The sequence below is a fragment of the Ambystoma mexicanum genome, chromosome 4p, assembly GCF_040938575.1.
Source record: "Ambystoma mexicanum isolate Mex_15411 chromosome 4p, UKY_AmexF1_1, whole genome shotgun sequence".
Classification (NCBI taxonomy): Eukaryota; Metazoa; Chordata; class Amphibia; order Caudata; family Ambystomatidae; genus Ambystoma; species Ambystoma mexicanum.
In genome coordinates, this window is record NC_090927.1 from 1,194,802,202 (window position 1) to 1,194,825,294 (window position 23,093).

Consider the following 23,093-nt stretch of genomic DNA (forward strand, 5'->3'; position numbering starts at 1 on the left):
ACCTCCAATAATCACCTGCACAGTCCGCTGCTCCTTCCTCCTGTTGGTCTCTTGGTCGTCCTCCAACTCTGACCTTAACCGAATCACCCACACTTCCTACTTCCTGTCGCTTCCTCATATTCGCCCCTCCCTCCTGCTATTGGTTCTTTTTTCCCTGGGCAATCTTGTCCTGTCTTCCCCATCAGGGGTGGCGATGTGTCATGTGAAGTTAGAAATGGCAGACTACATCCCGCCCACTTTCATCAATTGAGGCCCATCACGGAACAGTCATGAAGGCCTGGGAAGGTCTCTGTTGGTGGCCCTTGGTCAGAGTACCCCTCACCCATTTGGGTCAGACCTAGATGGGTGAGGGTTTTTGTTTCCCCACTATTCCCTGGTCGTCTTGGGTAACCAGTGGCGGTAGTGTCTGTAGACTGTAATCTCCTGACTGCACTGCGAGTCTGTTCTCGTCACCACACATAGGTGTTGCGGGTCTCTCTCTCCCGTCCTCTCTGTCGGGTGGTCCTCATGGAAGGCTGCGGGACTGCTGGTGGATGGTCAGGCTGAGGATTTCTGTTACTACTGTGGAATGACCGGCAGAAGCTCTCATGATGTGTCTTCTTGGTTTCTGATGTTGAGTCACAAGGAAAAATAGAAAGAGACTGACAAGCATCTTGCATTATGATATATGATACATTATTTATAATGAGCTTAATATAAGCGCGGACCCGGGATCGAACCTTTGGTGCTCCGTGTCGTCTTGCTTTCGAGGCAAGTACGCTGCCCTCGAGCTATCCTCCTGAGACAATGGAAGCATGGCTTAAGATAATAGTGGCTTGCTCAGAGACACGCGGGCACCAAAATGGGTACAGGAATATGTTCCCGGTAGGCCCTCCATCCCCGCTGATAGGGGTACCCACCCCCTTTTGACAAGGCCAGGGTAATGGATTTGTCCCATTTCAGAATGGAAAACAACTACTTAGAACCAGTGGTTGAGTTGGCGGTTTCTGTCCCTGAAATGCTGGCCAAGTTCAAACCAAGTATAACCATTTCACTGTACTGGACATTGCTAATGGCTTCTCAACATCCCCTCACCGTGACTTTCTGCGCAGATGTTTTCATATGGATAGTGCAGGACAGTCCTCCCATATTCCACAGGGTCATGAGAAGGGTATTGGCTGATGTTATTTATGTGGCCAATTTTATGCAATATGTCAAAGAAATTTTGATCCGTAGTGCAAACGAGGGGGAGCAAGACACCCATCTGCAAAAAATAATATAGACACTCCAAAGGGGAAGGTTACAAATAAACTCCTGTAAATTACGGTGGAAGCAGCCACCGGTCACGTTCTTGGGAGTGTCTGCGGAACAGGGAGGAAAGTCAATATGTAAGGACAGATTGCAACTGATCAACTCACTGCCACTACTCTATAATTACAAGAGGCTACAGCGTGTACTAGGCATATTTGACTTTTCACACAGCTTCTCACCACACCTCTCTGAGAAGGCAATACCTCGTTATGAGCTCCTGAGCCAGGCACATTTCATTGGGCACTGGAACATACTCAGGCTATCCAAAAGCTTTGAAGGTTGTTGACAGAAGCTCCCTTTTTATTCAGCCCCAACCCTGGTTTGCCTTTTCACATCTGGCACTGTTCACACTTGTGTATAGGCGCGTTATAAATGCCATACCATATCATATCATAGCACACATTGGCCGCTCTCCTCAGACAGTTATATGGGGGCAAATATCATATTTTCGCATGCAATTCACAATTACTGAAAATTACTGAACTAATATACTCTATGTGTGAACACAACATTGCAAAAGTATGTTGGGTGGTACAAAAATTCCGATACCTCACAGGGGCGCAGCAGTGTACCATCAAGATACCACACATTCCCACCAAAGTACTATTCATTCCCAAGACACAAACAGAAAATGTCAGCCGGCAGAGAATTGCACAGTAGTTTGTATATATAGGTGGAGAACATCTTACTGGGAGATTCCCCCTTTAAGGCGTTGCAATCACTGAATCTCATGAATGAGACATCCCGTGTCGCTCAACTCCACGTGAAGTCTTTCGACCCTGCCCATCAGACACGGTACTCCCAGACACCCCTGTCTTTTATTCTGGTGGAAGTTCCCATGCCTCCTCTGGCAGAGATTGGAAGGAAGAAATACAGGCCTTGCAAGGACAGAATATGCAATACAGGGAGCTGGTGACATTACGGCACCTCCTCCAGAAGCCTGTCAGCAAGATACCCCTCCCGTCCCCCCAGTCGTAATCATAGACTTTGACTACCTTCTCTGGTCCTGTAGGGTATATCTGCAGTGGTGGAGAGATCAAGAGTACAGAGGTATCAACGGCTCCTGTGGGTGCTTCATTGACAACTGCAAGGGAAATGTACAGGCAGCATCCTCACATGATCACACATGGACCAAGAAGGTGGAGGCACATTCCAAGAAAGGCCAGTGGAAAGTGGACAGCGAGAAGGCTGATGCGGCAGCACAAAAGGCGCTATAGAGAGGGACTGAATCGCCACTGACATCGTAGGACCCCACCTGCCCTGCAAATGCCCTTGCTAGTGAAGACAATACCGAACAGACCCATCCAGCTGTGCAACTGGGAAATATACAAAAGAAACATACCAGACAGAAAAGGGGTAGCAACTATCTTATTAGATAAAACATCATATACCATACAGAAGAAAGAGCAGCCCAGCTAGGGCTTGTTAGGTGTGTATCAGAATGAGAGAGCACGCAAAAGTGACAGCAAATACCCTAGAAGCATTGCAAAGAGAAATACACTCAGTAGGACAGACAGCTATGCAGAATAGGATGGCATTTGATCTCTTGCTTGTGAAAGATGGGGGTTATTCATGGTAATCAATTGCTCCTGCTGTGTGTATGTCATGGAAGGGGGCACAATATTGACCAATATTGAAATAATAAATCAACACCAATCTCTACACCACATGGTTACATAGGATGAGGAATTTAACTGGTTGTCATGGCTCACAAGCCGCTTATCTTGGTTGGAACAAAAGAGATGGCGTCCTACCACTTGCTTTTGGTCACTTTACATATACATTTTTGTAAAGGCTGGATTAATCAGCATGCTTGGTATGACAGAAGCCATTTCATTAAGCTAACTCCCATACGTAATCAAGAAGACGAGCAGTTAAGCCCTTATGGAACGGGATTGGGGGAATTATGCCCTCAAAATGATGTGGTCCCGTGACGTTTCGGCGGGAAGCCGTCTTCATGGGCCTCGACCTGGTCTCCCCTGGACTTTTGTTTCAAGTATTATTAGCTCTTAAGTCCTCCCACTTTTCCATGAGCTGACCCTCCAGTTACCTAGCTTATCTTGGTTGGGACAGTTATTAGTAGCACTTATATAGTGAATGCTTAATGTATGATTGTATTTCTTTATGTAGCAGTAACTGTTGCCAAGATAGTGATTGCCAAGGATTTCAGCTCAAATAACTCCCCATAAATGGGCCCTTTTATCGCACTAAGATAGATGTCATGATAAAAGCCCCACAGAGAGAGAGAGAGAGAGAGATAAGAGAAATTGGGGATTGTTGCAAATATGTATCCTTACATCCACTAAAATGTCTTGCTCTGTACTTTTTCCCCCAGGCAAAGGAATGCAGTTGAATGTGCCCTGACATGGTTTCTCAGGGTTGGGTACAGCTGAGAGGAATGTGGTCTCTGCCTCTGAAGTCTTGGTGACTGCAAGAAGTGCACTTAGCTGTCCCTGTCTGAACTACATGCTTTATGATCTGATAAATCATACAGCAACACAAGCGAACACTCTTCTGGTCAAGCACATTCCTTTACACAACTGCCCCTGCCGGGCCTGCATGAAGCACAAGCACGATGACCTGATAAAATCCAAAGCAACACAAGCAAAAATGTACAAAAAACAAGAGGAGTCCCGGGAGTCCCTCTGCCGTACATTAGTCCCGGTTACTAGAACCTTACCCAGATTCTCTAGCTATCTTTCACATAGCAGAAATATCCAAAACATATCAGTCTTTGTCCTGCCCTGCGGCAGTCCAGCACTGAAATGTTAGGCAATTCTCCTCTGAACAAGAGTACCAACAGCAACCCCAGACATGTTGTTCAGTCTGGTTGGACCTCATCAGTAGGGTGGAGCTGTGGTGCCTCTCTAAGAATGGTGAGCAAGGGGTCCACGTCTGGATTCCCCATGTAACTTAGGGTGAGACCCAAAGTTACTTAAATTATGCAAAAAACAACACGGGTCCTGGGAGTCACTCTCCCGGACATTAGTCCCGGTTACGATTCTTTAGCTCACTATCTTTCACAGAGGAGAAATATCCAAAAGATATCCCTTGTTTTTTGTCCAGACATTTGTACATACAGCTGTCTCTACCTAGAAACATTGCATATGTTGCGACAACCTGTAACTGCGGGTAGCCTACCCAGGCAATATATAAGATCTTGCTGTGAGAAAGAGCTCCTGTGTGCCTGTCTTGCAGCACATGCTTTCCTACAACCTCATTCCCCTCTATTCTTGGTGCCCTGGTATCTATTGTGTTTGGTGTGAGTGAGTGGCGTGGTATAGACAGCTTTGAACAACTTATTAATTGTAGTCTGTTTTTTGTTTTTATTGAATGCAGGTTAATATTTCACCTGACAATTGGAGAAAGAGTGTGCTTTTTGCTATGAGATGCATGTGCGTAGATAACAATTAACAAAATTAACAAAGACAGACTGATAAAAAAAAAGAACTGCAGCCTAGCATGAGACCATGTTGGGGGTGCTTGTCTCCCTCTGCTGGCCTCAAGGGGAAACAGTCTTGTTGGAATTGCGCCATCAAGCCATGACTACCCTCGCTGGTGCGGTGCTTAGAGACTGTATCATTGCGGAATTACAAGAAAAAACGAATTCAGGGCACAAATACGCTACTGACAGACGGAGCACGAGCAGATATGGCTTAAACATGATTATGTGTGTATTCTCCAACTTTGCTGTCATCACTTCTTCAACTTTAAGAAGGCATTTCAGTATTTTCTTCAAGTCGAGGAGGTTGGTGAGGTAAGAAACTAAAGTAGAGAATACAAGTAATGTAAGATGTTTCAGATAGAAACAAATTCCTACTTGAGTTTACGCTGCTCTCACTGCTTGCTACATTCTCAAGCAGCCTAATTTAATGATGTTCATTTAGGTGCTTTACCATTGTCTATCATTACATTGTTTATTTTAATGTTTTTTTCTTTTTACATTGTGCAGACTTGCGCTGCTTTTCCAGGTTAGGGTGCACTCAGTTTGAGGTTTTGAATGAATACACTATTATTTTGACATGTTCCTATTCAATACCGGGGTTGTCTCTGTTTGCCTATAACCAGTGGCGTACCGAGCGGTGGGGAAAGGGGGGCAGCTTGCCCCACCCCCCCCGGCTCTTTCAATAGCCAGACCGGGACATTAGGGTTGGCGGCTGGGCACAATGATTTTATGTCTTCCTGGCATCGGGACACTGCCCAGACGCAAGCCCAAATGCCCTGGCAGTGGGACACCTCCCGTTCGGCACCCTCATTGACAGAGGTGCCAAAACGGTAGGTGCCCCGCTGCCAATCCGAGGACTGTGCTGTGCAGGAGCAATCCACACGGCGACGAGGTGTCCGTGTCCCACCCCGATCTGAGTAGCTGCAGAAACTGAAGCCTGGAGCTGCGCGGGACGCGGACTTCTGAGAGTGCTCCTGTGGGCCCCGCCAGCTCCGGGGCTGAGCGCATTCACTAGTCCGACTTCAGAAAGAAGTCAGGTCCTTTCTTTCTGGAGTCATCAAGAAATTACCCGACTTCTTTCTGAAGTCGGACTAGTGAATGCGCTCAGGACTCGAGCTGGAGGGGCACACAGGAACCGTTGGTTCATCATACATGCCCATAAAAAAAGTCTTGCCTGGTAGGAAAGGGATCGACTGGCTGCCCCCAAATGCAAGTCTAGCCGAGTAATAACGCATGCTTGGCTTCAAACCAAGCATGATTTGTGGTATTACTTGGCTAGCCTGCATTTGGGGGCAGCAGGGTCAGCATCGGGGCCTTTCAATTCTTTGAAATGAAAGGGGTCTTGAGCATAAGGGAGTGTCCCCAGCAACTGCCCCCATGTTAGTCAGCAGTCTTGTAGCACAGCAATACATACATTTTTCTATGTTCCTTCTGGGGCTTAAAATGTGTGCTTTGCAGCGCTCGCATTACAAGCTGTGTTTTCTCTTCCCACGGGATATGCTGAAGTGTTAGCACCTCATTGCCTTCTAACACTGGTTCCTCCCCATCAGCCACCCGCTGACAAAGAAGGGTTTAGAGATCTTCAGTGGGCATTATTAAGTGTTTAAGCTCACGTCATGCTGTCCGTCTCATGATAATCGGTGGTTATTAACCTTATCTTTGTCTCCATTGTAATGTATACACCCCACGGGTGCCTCAGACTGTTATCTCTCTAATCAGGGGGCCCCCAACCATCATGTTGAAAAGGTCCCCCACACATCTTCAGCCAGGCCTGGGGCAGCTACTCTAGCCCTTTCTTACTTTGGCGTGACATTTTTTCTGGGGATCCATGATCAAGCAAGTATGTTATGTGTTATTACTTGCCTAGTATGGCTTTTTGGGGCAGCCAGTCTAGCCCTTTCTTACTGTGACACGACGTTTGTTCTGGGCATCCTGTCCGGGACAACAGTATTGCCGTATGCTCCTGCTCTGCACCCTCCATGCACACTCTGTGTCCCACTCCAGCTGTTGACTGCACTGTAGGCCCAATACGGTGCAGAGCCAGATGCAGAGCAGGAGCACACAGCTCCATGTCCCACTCTTGTCCGGATGTTGCCTGCAGAGGGTACGGAGTCAAGTCATCATATGTGGGACAGGAACACTTTTGTGTCAGTTTAGCATTCATTTTCCAAGGTGCATATGGGGGAAAAGTAGTAGGACTATTTTCGTGGCTCGCCGCCCGCCTTTCCCTCCCCCTCTTGCATCTCTTGCATTGTTGGAAACTCCCCTGCCTGTAAACCTTGGTCCCTGAAACCTTTGCTCCCTGATAGATGTTCATTTTGAAACAGCTGCAGAGAGTCCATTTTTTGCAAGCAAACTTGTAGCAAACATTGGCCCTCATTACAGTTTCGCCAGTGTGGGAAAAATGGCGGTTAAAAAAAGGGCTACGAGCCAGTAATTCCATGCGCAGCACGTTTCTTGCACCGGCAAAACACAAGTTTTCCTATGGGGGTCACTGATTTAACTCCAGCAAAGAGCCAGAGGTTAATCAGGCCTCCACCAGCAAAAACACGTTTGTATTACCAGCCCCAGAATTACTGGTGCTGCTAATACCAGCAATCCCCTCCATGGAATCCTCTGAGACTCTATGGAATGGGGATTTACTGCCATTTCCGCCACCTGTAATATCCCAGTAACACCGGGATAACAGTCAGTGGAAACAGTAGGGTAGATTCCCGTTATCCCGACAGAATTACCAGCGGGACCCCGGGAAGCTTGTAATGATGGCCATTGTGTTTTCATTTCGTTTTATTAGGCACACATCTTGCTGGTGAGCAGGAGAGAAATGGAGAATACGGATAGGGAAAGCCACACAGGGGTATGCAACCTTCGGCTCTGCTGATGCTTCGCACTGCAACTCCAATCAGCCGTATCCAGCATCCTGAATGGTGAGGGATCATGGGAGTCACAGTCAAAAGCATTTGGAAGGCCGCACATTGAAGCAGGTCTAGACTATTTACACACATTGGGGTAACACATCTAGTAGCTCTCTGCCTGCTGTCAGCGTGGTTCCTCGTCATCTAGCCACGCCTCTTACTCTTTAGCCGCAGCAGTCCATGTTATTTAGTGCATGTACCAATTTTGCCCTATAGCATGTGTCTTCAGCCTGAGCATTTGGACTGCGATTGCCATAACCACCCACCTTTGACTATGCTGTCTTGGGCTGATGGACGTTTTAGTGTAGAGCCAAAGGTTGCAGAGCCCTGATCTATAAAATGTTAAAATCTCAATCTATCCAGTAGCTGCCTTTTAGTGTTCACTTCCTTATTTCTCCTGTTAGGCTGTTTGAGGTTGGGATATCTACCTGCTCTGATCCTACCGCCCACAGAATTATGGCTTAGTTTTCCTATGCTATATCAGTAATGGCAGAAAAACAAGTGACTTCTTTATCTGAATCAATTACCCGGCATATGTGTGAGCCGCTGTCCCTTGTACGTCTGAGTCCAATCTTATGCATATTTTTTGTGATCCGTGTTTTTAGACTTCATTTCATTTTCCTTCATATGCCCTCAACTTACCTGGATTTCTTTCGCGCTTCAGCTAGCTGTGAACTCCCTGCTTTTGATTGGGTACTCATCGGGCTCTGTGACAGTCACGGTTCTTTTACATAGCGGAAGTGGCCCTTCACCTTTTAGATTTACCATAATCTGAAGGTTAAGGGCTCTTCATTCATTGGCCAGTGGTTCAACACTGTTTGGGGCAGCCACGGCTTGGCGATCTTTGTACTTCCTTTACCCTCTGGATGACATGACGATCGTCTCGGGAGGATGCTCAAGGGCAACGGGCTCGCCTTGGAAACAAGACGACACAGAGCACCACAGGTTCGATCCCCATGTTCGCGCTTAGAGTATTAAGAGCGTTGGATTTTTAAAAAACATATCGCCGGGCAAGTCTGTACTGCAGCGTCTATTTTGCTGTGTACGGTGCTGCAAGAGGTATGACCCCCTAACCCATACCTCCCGTAACTTGGGGGGGTCTACAACTCTGCACTGCGGCTTAATGCCTAGTGAGTCTAATCTCATCGTCCGCTGCCTTCATCCAGTGGTCGAAGTTTACGAAGTGAAGTAGTGGAACTATGTTCTCTGCTGGCCTGCCCCACTCCCCACAAACCCCATCGCCACCTCCCTTGCCACGCACAATGCCTCCAAAATCGGGTCCGGGTTCCCTGAATGGGGAATTACTGGGCCATTCCGAGTTCGGAGGGCCCAGTAATTCCTCCTACTGGGAACCCGGACCTACCCCATTCCCATTTGAGCCCCCATAGGGCTCAATGTGAATGGGAGCGGGAGTTAACAACGGGCCGATTCTGACCGGCCCGTTGTTAGCTCCCTGGCCCCTCGCGGGACCCGGTAAAGACGCCTGGTTTTACCAGGTGTCCTTACCGGGTCGTGCGAGGGGACCTCGTAATTTTGCGGAATGGGTTTAACGGGTCCGCCTCCATTAGTGGAGCCCGTTAACCCATTTCGCAAAAGTCGTAATGAGGCCGATGCTCCTGCTGTTTAGGGGAACGTTCAGTGCAGTGCACTGTAAGTGCAAGTTTCAACTTCTTCCTACATTTTTATTTTAAAACGAAACCATTCCGGAACGGTTTCTTTTTAAAATAAAAGTATAGGAACAGTAAAAGAAGTAGAGGAGCACCGCTCCTGACCGCTCCCTCCCACTTCGACCACTGCCTTCATCTCACTCTTCCCAGGGTCAGTTCCACTTTGTTTCGGCTCATACATCCCAACAGTATCCAGTCCATTCGGGAGACACTTGTACAGTTCGGGTTTTATCATTTCCTTGTGGGGCTTCTAGTCCTGGGTTTATACTGGGGAATCCAGGACTACAAGTCCCAGAATGCAAAATTGAAATCGGCACTGGTCTAGCGACGCTCGAGCGAAATGGATAATGTTGTCAGATATGTCAGCTCCCTCTTTAGACCTTCAGAGGATGAGTGCGGCCCAGTCTAGATTACGCAGGGACTCCTTGTTTCATGAGTTGGAACTTGGCCCCATGACTACCGGATTCTGGCTGTTTCTGGTATAGTCTCATTCTCTGAGCAGCCTGCAAACCGGTCAACATATCCAGCTGCGGCTTGAGGACTTCCTTGCCGTCCCCTGCTTTATTGTATAAGGGTGTTCCACCACACTCAGTAGCAGGGAGCCATTCAAGTCTCTTTGCCGCTGGCCCTACCCTTCTAAGGGCCCCGTTTAATTGCAAGCAGAGTAGAGTTTTGTCTCCAGTCTGCTTGTAACCGAGGCAAAGAAGGCTTGCATGAGTGCAGCCGAGGCCTAGCAGCAGAAAATTTGCACCAGCAATTTAATACGGTATTGGGACTAGTACACAATCTGCCATAGTCTTAAAAGCATTCTGTTTTTATGTCATTTCGAATCAGCAGACGTCCAGTTCCATGTGCCACCCAGTGCCATTTTTTTCTTAGAATTCTGGGATTTATAGTCCTCAATTTAAGACAACACTACAATTCCCAGAGAATAGAGGACTGGGTGGCTTTCTCGCGTATGGGTATGGAAAACGCGAGAGGTGTGCGCCAGGTTTATGTTTGCCCAGGTGCGACCAGGGCACAGTGCAAGCACAGGGGCAAACTTTGCACTGAAAAGAACTGCATGAAAGGAAGGCGTTTGTACCTGGGCAATGTCTGCCATCGTGCTCATATCCCGCAGAATGTAACTTGCACTTTTGAGAAGATTCTGGAAGGCCCCGTTTATTCCTTTCGACACGGAGGGCCACGTTTCTCTTTCGAAGTACTCAGAGGTCAGATACAAAGGCACTCAGCTGCCATGCATCCATAGCAGCCCGTATTCAATGGGGGCACATCAGGAATGGCTCATGTGGTCCTATGTATCAGTGCATGCCTCCTCCAGTGGTGCACGAGGCGTGCAAGAGACTTATGGCACATGCATCAAGCCCCGCTGCTGTCCCACCACACGTTCCTGCCTGCTATGCAGCCATGCTTGCTGCTGTCAGGGGAACAGGGCGAGTGAGTGAATGCATTGTTTATTTTGGATATATATAGTAATCCGTAAAACACACGTAAAAACAGAGATACATAAAAATGGTCATACAATCATATTCTTAAAAACAGTGTATACACCAATAACGCATTAAGAAATATCCAGAAGCACATTACAATTGCCACGTGACACTATCATGTAGCTAATCCATTATGCAGGCTCTTCTTTACCAGGCATGGGGTAAGAAACAGGGAAACTTACTTAAACGCACCGGTTCCATCTCTTAAGAGCAATAAAGATAAAAAAGGCAGCTCTCCAATGCCGAAGCACAGAAACCTTCAGTAAATCATGCAAATACAATTGCCCTAAAACCTCATAGAAGGGGCAAAAAAGCACAAGAAGAGCCAAGGTTTCAACATTGCCACAAAAACAAGTTGAACTAGTGGCGGGCCCAGATGCCCATCTACTTGTTACTGCCTTAACACATATTGGGGCTCATTACGACCCAGGCGGCCACGGAATGAACGGTGTCGGTAAGGGACCGGCACTGTTCATTCCAGGCCGCCACATTACGGGTTACCTCACGGGTGGCGGAATGCACGTCTGGTCCAGACCAGACGTGCTTACCGCCACCCGCGAGCAAACCAGGATGCTTACAACAGACCCGTCATTAATAGGTCTGTTGTTAGCATCCTCCCCATTCCCATCGAGCCCTATAGGGGCTCGATGGGAATGGGGATGTACCGGGTCCGGGTCCCGTGAATGGGAATTACCGGGCCCGCTAAAGCCGGCATGGCCCGGTAATTCCCTATTTCTAGGGCCCGGACCCGATACCCGGTTTGGGGGTAGCCATGCCGGTAAGAACGGCATGGCTACCTCCAAACTCCTAATGAGGCCCATTGCATTGAATCTGGCACAAGCCAATAAGGACCTGTTGTGGCAGTTCATAACAAAAGCAAGATATGGAGCCATCGCGCCAGACGGGGAGAGTGGACGCTACTGCTGTACCGTTGATCGCTGAAGACAAAGATCCTCTCTTTTGCTAGACCAGAGCGCCAGCAGTTTTGTTTTGAGTACTAGGTTAGACACAGTTGCAATACTTGATGGATTATTAAAACAGGAACCCCTGCCCACAGATCCAAGAGTCTTTTTAATAAATGCCAGCCATTCTATCTTCTGATAGTTACCCATGAGAAGAACAAGTTACTTACCAACTGTAACGTTCTTTCAACTGGATGTTCCTCCCACGTATTCCTCATCTTGTGATAATTCGTTATCTCTAGCTTCGCTGCTTCGGAAAAAAATGTTCTCGGCAGAGGGCGCTGTGCTCAAGGCCGTGGCGTTGATTGTCCCTCGATGGTCTCCGTACTCTGTCGACGTCATCGATTGTATAAATAGCTCGAGCCGCGCCCGTTGCTTCAGTTCTGTTTTTTCGATGAAATATATATATAGGAGGAACACCCAGGTGTGCCCCCTGACCGATACATTCTTCGTGAGAGTAAAGTGTAAGAAAACGTAAAACTGCACTGTGGGGTAGGATGGGAGGGTCGATGAGGAATACGTGGGAGGAACATCCAGTCGAAAGAACGTTACAGTTGGTAAGTAACTTGTTCTTCGAATGGATTGTGTCCTCCCACATATTCCTCATCTTGTGATAGGCTCCCATAGCAGTATCAATTTTGGAGGAGGGAGTACTAATTTCAGTTTTCGTGGACAGAATGCAGAACTGCCTTGGCAAATAAACCCTCATTAGAGGAGGCAGTATCCAAACAATAATGCTTGATAAAAGTATGCATTGTTTTCCAAGTTGCAGTCGAACAAATATCTGCTGCCAGAACTCCCCTCTTTAGAGCCGCAGAAGTAGCCATTCCCCTTGTAGAATGGGCTCGAAGCCCATCTGGTGGTTCTTTTCCCGCTAATCTATAGCATTCAACTATGGCTAATATGATCCAGCGGAAAATGGTCTGTTTTGTTACAGATAAGCCTTATTTATGACCAGTATAACCCACAAATAGTTGGTCATCTTGTCTCAATTTAGCCATCCTTGAGATGTAAAAACTAAAAGCCATCTTAGGATCTAGTCTATGTAATCTCTCCTCTGCCTTGCCCAGATGAGGAGGAGGATAAAAAGTTGGTAGTACTATTTTTTGTTTCAAATGGAAGTCCGAGACTACTTTTGGCAAGAACGAAGGTTTAACTTTAAGGACTACCTTATCCTTATAGAAAATAGTATATGGTGGTTTGCATGAGAGAGCCTGAAGTTCGCTAACCCTGCGGGCTGATGATAGGGCCACAAGACGGACAGTTTTTAAAGTTAAAAGCCTCAATGGACATGAATGCAGAGGCTCAAAGGGTATGCAAGTCAAGAATTTTAGTACTAAATTTAAATCCCAAGTTAGTACATGAAAAGGTACTGGAGGGTATACATTAGTAAGCCCTTTTAAGAATTGAATTAGTAACGGTATTTTGAAATATGTAACCTCTTCCAAGGAGCGCTTGAAAATGGACAGCGCAGCAAGGTATCCTTTGATTGTTCCTATCTGGAGCCCCAGATTAGCTAGATGTAGCAGAAAAGAAAGCACCATTGGGGTGCCACACTGAAAAGGGTCCACATCCTTGTCTTTGCACCAGTTACTAAACCTGTTCCAGCGACATTGGTACAAAGATTTTGTTGCTGGTCTTAAGGCCGAAAGCAAGATTTCCATTACGTCATCTGGAAGATCCCAATCCTTGTATCTCAACCTCTCAGAAACCATGCGTGAAGGTTGAGTGTCTTGACCTCTGGATGGAGAACCCGACGTTCCTCTTGTGAGAGAAGATCCTCTCTTTGCGGAAGACGTATTGGAGGGCAGATGGACATGTCTAGAAGGTCCGGGTACCACATTCTCCTGGCCCGATCCGGGGCAATTAGGATCATGGTTTTCCTGAACTTTCTCAACCTCCTGATTACTTGAGGAATCACGGGGACGGGGGGACACGCGTACAGCAGTGGAAACTTCCACTCCACTACGAATGTGTCTCCCAGAGCTCCTCTTTGAGGAAATTCCCTTCAGCAGTACTGATCGCACTTCCGGTTGATCGTGTTGGTGAACAGATCCACTTGAGGGGTTCCCCAAAGGGCGAAGATCTCCAGAAGGACTTCCTGAGCTATCTCCCACTCGTGAGAGACCGTGCTCTGCCTGCTCAGAGCGTCCGCCGCCGTGTTCTTCTCTCCGGCTAGGTGAATTGCCGATAGAGAGATTCCTTCTTGTATTGCCCAGAACCATAGCTGCATTGCCTCTCTGCACAGTGGTAGTGACCCTACTCCTCCTCTTTTGTTGAGGTAGTACATGGCCACCGTGTTGTCCGTCATTATCAGGACATTCTTTCCCTGTACAGAGGGCAGAAAGGCCTTCAGAGCTAGTCTGATTGCCCTCAGCTCCAAAAGGTTGATGTGTAGTTTGGACTCCGATGGAGACCAACGGCCGCTGATTGTCAGATCGTTGGTGTGAGCTCCCCACCCCGTGAGTGAGGCGTCCGTCAATACTGTTATCTCCGGCCATGGTTGCCAAAAAGACTCTCCCTTGAGAATGTTGTCGTTGCAAGCCCACCATAGAAGATCCTGAGCAACTGCACTCGGGACTTGCAGAAGATCTGACATATTCCCTGAGAACTGGGACCACTGAGTTCTGAGTGCCCATTGAAGGGATCTCATTCTCAACCTGACCTCTGGTACTAGGAAAATGCAGGATTCCATGAGGCCGAGCAACCTGAGAAAATTGAAGGCCGGTAGACGTTGGGCATTCTGGAACTTCGTTACCATCTGCTGGATGTGGAGAGCTCTCACTTCGGGAGGCGAGGCTTTTCCCGAGGAAGTGTCCAAGACTGCTCCGATAAACTGGAGCTTCTGGGATGGTATCATGTGGGACTTCTTGAAATTGAGGGAGAAGCCCAATTTGTGGAGGAAGTGGCAGGTGATCGAAAGATGTTCCTGAGCTTGTTCTGGAGAACTGGCTCTGATCAACTAGTCGTGCAGGTAGGGATATATGTGAATACTCCCTCTCCTGAGACTTGCTGCCACAACCGCTTACAGTTTGGTGAAAACCCTCGGGGCGGAGGTCAACCCGAATGGCAGAACTCGAAACTGATAATGAGAATTGCCAATCGCGAACCTCAGGTACTTTCTGTGCTTTGGATGGATTGGCACATGAAAGTAAGCATCCTGAAGGTCCAATGATACCAACCAATCTTGGAGTTGGAGAGCCTGAAGGATCTGAGAAAGAGTCACCATCTTGAACTTGTCCTTCCTGAGGAACTTGTTCAAGTTTCTCAAGTCCAAGATGGGTCTCAGTCCTCCGTCCTTTTTTGGGATGAGGAAATATGGGGAGTACCAACCCCTGTTCCTCTCCACTACAGGTACCAGTTATATGGCACCTTTCTTTAGCAGGGTTAAAATTTCCTGCAACAGGAGCGGATCTGGAGTTTTGGCAGAGTTGGCTCCCGGTGGATGATTCTGAGGCCTTTCTAGAAAGGGGAGACAGTTACCTTGGGCTACTGTTTCCAGTGCCCAAGCATCTGAGGTAATGCCCCGCCATTCCTTCAGATGTTGAGAGATCCTGCCTCCCACTGGTGTTTTGTGTAACAAGGCCTCAGAGGGATTTGGAGGCGGCTGCAGGAGTGGGTGAGGGTACAGATGCCGCTCATGAGGCTGATTTTGCACTTCTTCCTCGTGCTCCACGAGGGAAGTTTCTTTTGCCCCTTTGAGAAGCCTGTCCTCTTCCTCTACCAAAAGAGGAGTAGTATCGCAAAAAGGCGCTAAGTGATTTAGCTGCCGCTTTCGAGGTCTGAAGTTTTTCTAGGCTTTCATCAGCCTTTCTGCCACAGAGCCTCGAGCCATCAAAGGGCATGTTGAGGAGTCTAGCTTGCATGTCTGGTTCAAACCCCGACTTCCTCAACCAGGCAAATCTGCGTAGCACAACGCTTGCAGCCATGGATCTGCTGATACTATCAGCAGTATCCAGTCCAGACTGGAGACATTCCCCCATTACCTCCTTCCCGTCTTTGACTATATTCAGGAAGCCTTCCCTTTCCTCGCCTTCCGGAATATGATCAGCCGCCGCCAAAATACAGTCCCACAGGGTATGGGTAAACCTGGCTAGGGTACAGGTGACATTTGCCGACTTAAGTGCCATACTGCCTGACGTGAAAACTTTACGTGCCCAGGCATCCATTTTTTTTATCCTCTCTATCTGGAGGGATAGTTGGATAAGTGGTTTGTTTTGAAGTAGATGCTGCCTGAATGACTAAACTCTCTGGAGTCGGATGTTTATTCAAATATTCAGGATCCGTTCCAGCTGGTCTATATTTTCATGGAAAAGTGCTATCTGCAGCAGCAATAGTTTCTGGTTTCTCCCAGTTTTTCTCCACAGTCCTTTGAAGGGCCCTGTGAAAAGGGAGAACAGGATCTTTCTGAGGTCCCTTGATGATTATATCCGTCAAGTCATTTTATTCAAAAATGGGTGAAGTATTACCCCAACCCATATATTCAACTACCCTGGTCATAAGACCACTGTACTCAGCATCTGCATGCTCTGCAGGATCAGGTTTGGCGAACTCTAATTCTGGGGATGTGTCAACTCCACTGGCAGAATGTAGAGTATCACTCAGGTCTCTCATTCTAGATTCCTGGTCACTAAGTTCCTCAGGAACTTGTCTTGTACCAAGAGTAACTCCCAAAGGAGTAACCTCGTCTTCTTCTGAAGCAGACTCTTCATAAATTGCTGACATAGATTTGAAAAAGTCTGACCTGGGCAAAGGAGTGAATCTCCTTTCTTCCTCTTCCATCTGCTTCGAAGGAATTGGCAAATCCTTCGAAGTTGTCGAAGGGGTGACTTCGATAATGGCGTTGAGGATGTTATCGGCATTGGAGTCGAAATTATCGACGCCGAAGGCGTCGACGAAGTCGTCGAAGTCTTCGACGATTTGTGTTTCTTGTATGGCACTGGAGAAGTGCTTGACTCTCGAAGAGTCTTCGACGGTTTTATGTCGACTCGAGTTTTTTTGGATTCCTTGACGCTACCAGTCTTTGCCATGGTAGCCTTGGACTTCCCTTTGTCGTCCAATGGAGCGACTTTAGGGGTATGGCTTTTTCGAGGGTCTTTCGAGGGGGTCGGGCCGCATTCTCGAAAACCTCCATCATTTTTTTGCGGAATTCTTCCCACTTACTGGGAGAATCCGATTTAGTCGGACAACGAATTTCTTCGGTCGACTCTGAAGAAGAAGATGATGATGAGGGAGATCTATGTCTCCTCTTCATTTTTTTCGATGATGACGAAGAGTGTCTCGATCTACTCCTAGATCGAGATCTCTTTGAGTGCCTATGGCGATCCGATTCTTTAGAATCAGTCGCATTCTTGTGTCTTTTTGACGTAGCCTTCTTTGAGGCCTCCCTCCCCACCGACAGTTTACCTCTCCTCTCACGAAGAGCTTTTTCGGTCATAGACTGGCAGGACCCACAGTCGTCGGTTTCGGTGACTGGAACCGAGACACCAGAGACAAATCTGGTGGGGATCGGTGATCGACATCTTAGACCCACAATCTGCACACTTCTTGAACCCAGTCCTGGGTGTCGAAGGCGTTGAAGATGACGACATTTTCTTCACAGAAAATAGAAGCGCGCCGTTCTCGATAGCGAAGCGATCGGAAAAACGGAACTGAAGCAACGGGCGTGGCTCGAGCTATTTATACCATCGGTGACGTCGACAGAGTACGGAGTCCATCGAGGGACAATCGACGCCACGGCCTCGAGCACAGCGCCCTCTGCCGCAAATTTATTTTTCCGAAGCAGCGAAGCTGGAGATAACGAATTATCACAAGATGAGGAATACGTGGGAGGACACAATCCATTCGAAATATATGTTTCAGTAAAAGTCTGATGAGACAATCATCATCTGATCGCCAGAGGGAGTGCCAGAAGAGAATAGGTTTAAAGTGCAAAGTGTCAGATATAAAAGCCTGCCCTGTCTCAAGATGGGTAATATACGCTGCAGTCGAAGGAGGCACCCTCAGTAAGCGATAGAGAAATACATTCTCCTTGGATTGTAACCGCCCCACCCCCTGTTTTACCTGTGCCCCATATTTCTCCCTGTACACACCTGCGTCCCCTTGTATGCAGTCAACAAATGTGGAACTGAGGTGTGTAGGATTTTGGCAAATCTAAATAAGCTACTTGAAGCCTGTTTCATCTTCAGTCCCCTAGCATCATCTTTGTTCTTTCCATGTAAGCCGACTGTTAAAGATAATCCCCAAGTATTCCAATTTCCCGGCAAAAGAAATTACATTCCCATAGGAAAATCCTTGGGTAATTTTGCCTACTGGATGAGAAACACATAACAAAGCATTTCTCTTTGTTAACCATAAGATCTAGCTGGGTCATAATATTCACATATCTCTCTACTTGTGTCTGCAGGGACTTGGGTGTTCTAGGTAGGAGAGCATTGTTGTCTGTGTAACTCGACACCAGCAACTTTCTCTGCTCGCAATGGGGAACATCAGCACCTAATCTCTCCAGGTGCTGAGGGAGGCTATTGACATAAAAACTGAAAACAATAGGACTAGGACACATCCCTGGCAAACACCCTTACTCACAGTTATACTGTTGCTAACCTCGCCACCATTGTCATAACCAATCCAGACTCTTGTATCTGCATGTAGAGCATCCAGGACTCAAAGCGGTGGTCGGGGAACACCTATTTCGTCAAGGGATCGCCACAGAAGGGCTCCTGTACACGTGGTCAAATGCAGAACTCAAATCTATGAAGGCTACGTAGACAGGAGCCCTCAAGATGGTGATATATATGGAGTAATTTAGATAGATATTGATACACTCAATCGTGCCAATCCCTGCTCTAAATGCCAGCTGCGTGTCCGAAAGAATTGAAGATCAGAGGTTCATTCCTCCAATCGCTGTATAATAATAATGTTACGTCTAGCAGTGTGATTGGCAAATACGAGGTTGGAAGCGATTTGTTTCCTTTTTTAAATGTAGGAGCAAAGGTTCCAATTTTCCAACTCACGTGGATAGAGCCAATAGACAACAGTGCGTTAAAAACCTGGGTAAGGATAGGGCCCCAGAGCTGTGTACAAGAATGGAAAAGGTAATTCGTAACCATCTGCCCCAGTTGCCTTGAGGCACTTCTGTCGGCCAATAGCTAATTCGACTTGCTTAATTGTGAAAGGTTCCAAGGTGATGCCTCTATGGGTAAAGGGCCCATTGCTATTATTATCACGTCTAGCACTATATCGTGCAGTAAAGTGGTCACCCCAGTCCTGTTGATTAATGTGTGTTTCTGGAGTATCGAAGAAGCCCAGATCTGAGTTATGCAAATTCTCTGCGATAATCCCCCAAAAGTTCTTGTTATCATTACGTCTACCAGCCTCACACAAGTTTTCCCAGTGGGACCTAACAATCTCCTGCTTCTGCAAGGCTAGTTCCTGTTTACATTAAGTTTGTTTTTACCTGATCATTGCCATATCCGGGAAGGTAGCCTTAAGGGCCCCCAAGCGGAATTTCTTTTTCCATTTACTCTCAGCAGAAAGCCAGGTGTGGCAATTTTCCCCAGAGTGATGGCTGTTACATTTCTTAGCTCTGAAGATTTCACCACAACCAAATCACAGAAGGCCCTAGAAATCATATGAGGGGTGGTGTTGGCATCAAGACTCAAGACAATTCTGTATATTATCCACATTAGCTTTCACAGCTTCCCTCAAGAAATCCATTGCTAAGTCTCGTCTCCAGCGCAATGTTTGTCCACTGGCACATCTGGTCTATCAGACGGGTTGGTACGAATCAATGTTGTGAGCCAGAAAACTACCCCATAGCCAGGACAGAGATAATGGGTAATAGTCACTGTCACAACTATCAAGGATATCAAACCCTTTGATGTGTGTCCAGCATGATATAGGGATCAAAATATAATCAATAATGCTTTTAAAAGGTCCATGAATGTAAACTTGCTGGCAGAGATTCATACTTTGCATTGATCATAGCATCCAACAGCACTAAGGCTGAGTTTGAAGTACTGGCATCCACCAAACAGGGGCTCGGGTCAGAGAGGGAGCATCCTCATCTTTATCAAAAAGGAGCATCTCACCTGACCAAATTCTAAGATTATAATCCCCTCCAATGAGTACTGTCAAATCTGATATATAGCCACTGGTTTTACGTCTCATGAATCCAATTAATGTTAAAAGTGCATCGAATGAGTTGGCTCCATTCCTGTTATAAAAATTCATTAAAAAACATTGTTTTACCCCTGTCATAATATTAACGACAAGAAAGAACAAATTGTGATTTGGAACATGCGGTTGTTTGATACTCCAGCCCAACATATTGGCTATATAAATGGTCAGCCCTCCCCACCTCAAGGATCTTCCCTTGCTACTGGATCTAGTGGCCTGCCTGTGAACCAGCCAGGAAACTTCAAATGTATGGTCTCAACTGGCCAGGTGTCCTGGAATATAATAACATGGTACCTGAAAATAGAATTGCACGAGGACTCTTCAAACACCTTGTTTTGGGGGCCAGCAATGTTCCATGCAAAGATCCTAATAGGGCCGGTATCCGTTTTTCAATGATTAGCAGAGGCCGTAGCCTCCTTGTGAGAGACCATACTACTGGGAATACTGGCCCAGCCATACCACAGTTGAAAGTGTCCTGCTGCATATAAAATCAACACCAGGTGTGGCCCTGTCCCCAGACGTTCACAGACATGAACGAACGTCTAAGTTGACAAAAATGACAAGTGACCTGTAAACAATTAGTTTAAGCACTACGAGCAACGCTGCTACCATAAAGAAGTAGAATAGGTTGCGTCACACAATGTAGGGCCTAAATAGAGAGCACATACAAGTTTAAAAAAATTGAGCAGACCCAGATAGGATTACACAAAGTAGCATAGACACGAATATCGGTAGAAGTAGATGACAGCATACATGGGCACGGATTAAAAGGTATGGCGGCACGCAACGCATAAGACGTGAATAACATAGACTAGACACGAAGAACATTAATATGGCGGAGCCCGAACCAATGGACATCCATTTAGATACAACTGTGAAAGGCCTTCACTCTGAAACATTGAGTTCTGACATTGAAACAGTTTTACACACACAGTCCTAAAAACAAGCAATATTCAGACAAACACTTGGGTGTCAAGGCTATGAAACAGGGAATCGAAACCACTAAGATAACATTTCCCAGAAGTGCACAGTATGCAACTCCAAAGGTTAATTAGTTTCTGATGGTAGCAGTGAGAATGTACAGATAGCTTTTGATCTCCAGGTGCAAGAGGCTACCGTGCCAAGCAGCCTCTAAATAAAAAGACACACAAGGCATCAAATACAGGTTAGAGTAGCAGAAAAATCAATAGATAAACACAAATGAGTTCTGAAGTAGTGGTATCTACCAGCTGATCAGAACCATGATAATTAATTCCTGGCTTCACCAGACAGTGCACCTGCGATTTCCGCGGTGCAGCCAGACTGAGGGGCAGTGTCAACGCCACAAACAGATTAGCAGATGAAGGTCTCAGGCCTGAAAATAGAAAGGGAATTGACTTCTTCAAACTGAATCCCAGCTGTTCAACCATCCCTCCTTCCCTCCCACACATGCTGGCATCACATTAAAGTGTCCAGGGTCGGATGAGTAAATCACCAGCCAATCAGGACTGTGTCCGTCAGGTTGGCTACCGGAGCATGGCACCAACCAATAACGTAGCAAGAAATAGCGTAAACGCTCTCACTCTTAGTAGACTAACATTTACCACCCCATAATTTTGCATCCCAAAATACAGAAGGCCGAAAATGTGGAAAATTTTCCTGTGTATTTCAGCGCAATTATATGTGGGGATGGGTTAGGGTAATAAATCATTTACAGGGTGTATGGGAGGGGATGCAGGGGTTCTCCCCCACATATAATTGTGCTGAAATGTGTGAAAAGAAAAAAATGTCAACATTTTCGGATTCTGAATTTTTAAAACTCATTTATCACATAGATCCAGCTGACCTTAGGAGGAGCCATCAGTTAAAGAACATCCAATAGTATTAATCATTATATGTAAAATCTATATGTACCATATACACTTAACCAATGTTAAAAGAGGTTTTCTTATACCTAACTATGATGTTATGTGTAATGTATTTTAGATTTAAAAGCTTGTGTTTTACCCTGGAAACGTTGAGATTGCTTTTTAGTGTATTCCCGGCTGACACTTGTTCCAATAAAGCTGGGTGTTCTTATGCACTTGTATGTACTCGACTTTCTTGACTTTTTTTTCTTTATTGATAATCGATTATTAATTGGGGACAACCATAACAAAACTCATCTCTGATCTGACAATCAATCCACACCCTCCATTTAACCCATGCATATAATTCTATTGGAGAGTATTCAGAGTGCCCCACAGTTAGAAATTGGGGCTGGCAACGTATGAATCTTCCTCTTTGTGGAGTTATTCGGAACTCTCTGTGTGATGTTAGAGTAATGGTGTTGAGTGTCAGATAGAGAGCTATATATAGTCCTCGAGTTTAGGAAAAATCCCAAAGGAACAAGATTAATCTCTAGTGGTCCATGTGACAATGGGTACCTCTTCGGAACAGATCAGAAACATTGGACGGGTGATTGAGGCTGATAGACTCAGATGAACAAGTTACTTCTTACCTGGTAACGTTCTTTTGATGGGATGTTCCTCGGACGTAATCCTTATCTTTGATAATTCGTCTCCAGCTTGCTGGCCTCGGACACTTTTTTCTCATTAGAGGGAGCTGCGCATCGACGTCCGTCGATTTGGTGTCCCTCGACAGCCACCGTATCGGCACCGACGTCACCATGCCCATAAATAGCCACACGCAGCGTCTGTTGCTCAGTTCCGTTTTGTAGCAGAAGATAAGTCATGCATGAATTGGTTATTGACCTTGAACGAGTGTAAGCTGCAACCACAAGGGAAGTATTACTGCGGGGCTGTATGGGAGGGGCGATAAGGAATACTTCGGAGGAACATCCCATCGAAAGAACGTTACCAGGTAAGTAACTTGTTCTTCAAAGGGATTGTGTCCTCCGACGTATTCCTTATCTTTGATAGACTCCCATAGCAGTGGTGTGTAATTCGAGGTGGGAGTAAAAACGCCATGTTTCCCTTTAGTTAGGAATCCAGGTTGTAAAATCTTGTGAAGGTATGTGCGGATGACCATGTGGCAGCCGCACATATGTCTAGAACCGGAACCCCTCTTTGGAGGGCCGAAGAGGCTGCGATACCCCTGTTTGAATGAGCCCTAAGGTTTTGAGGAGGCTCTTTCCCTGCTAGTTTGTAACATTCCAGAATGGCCAA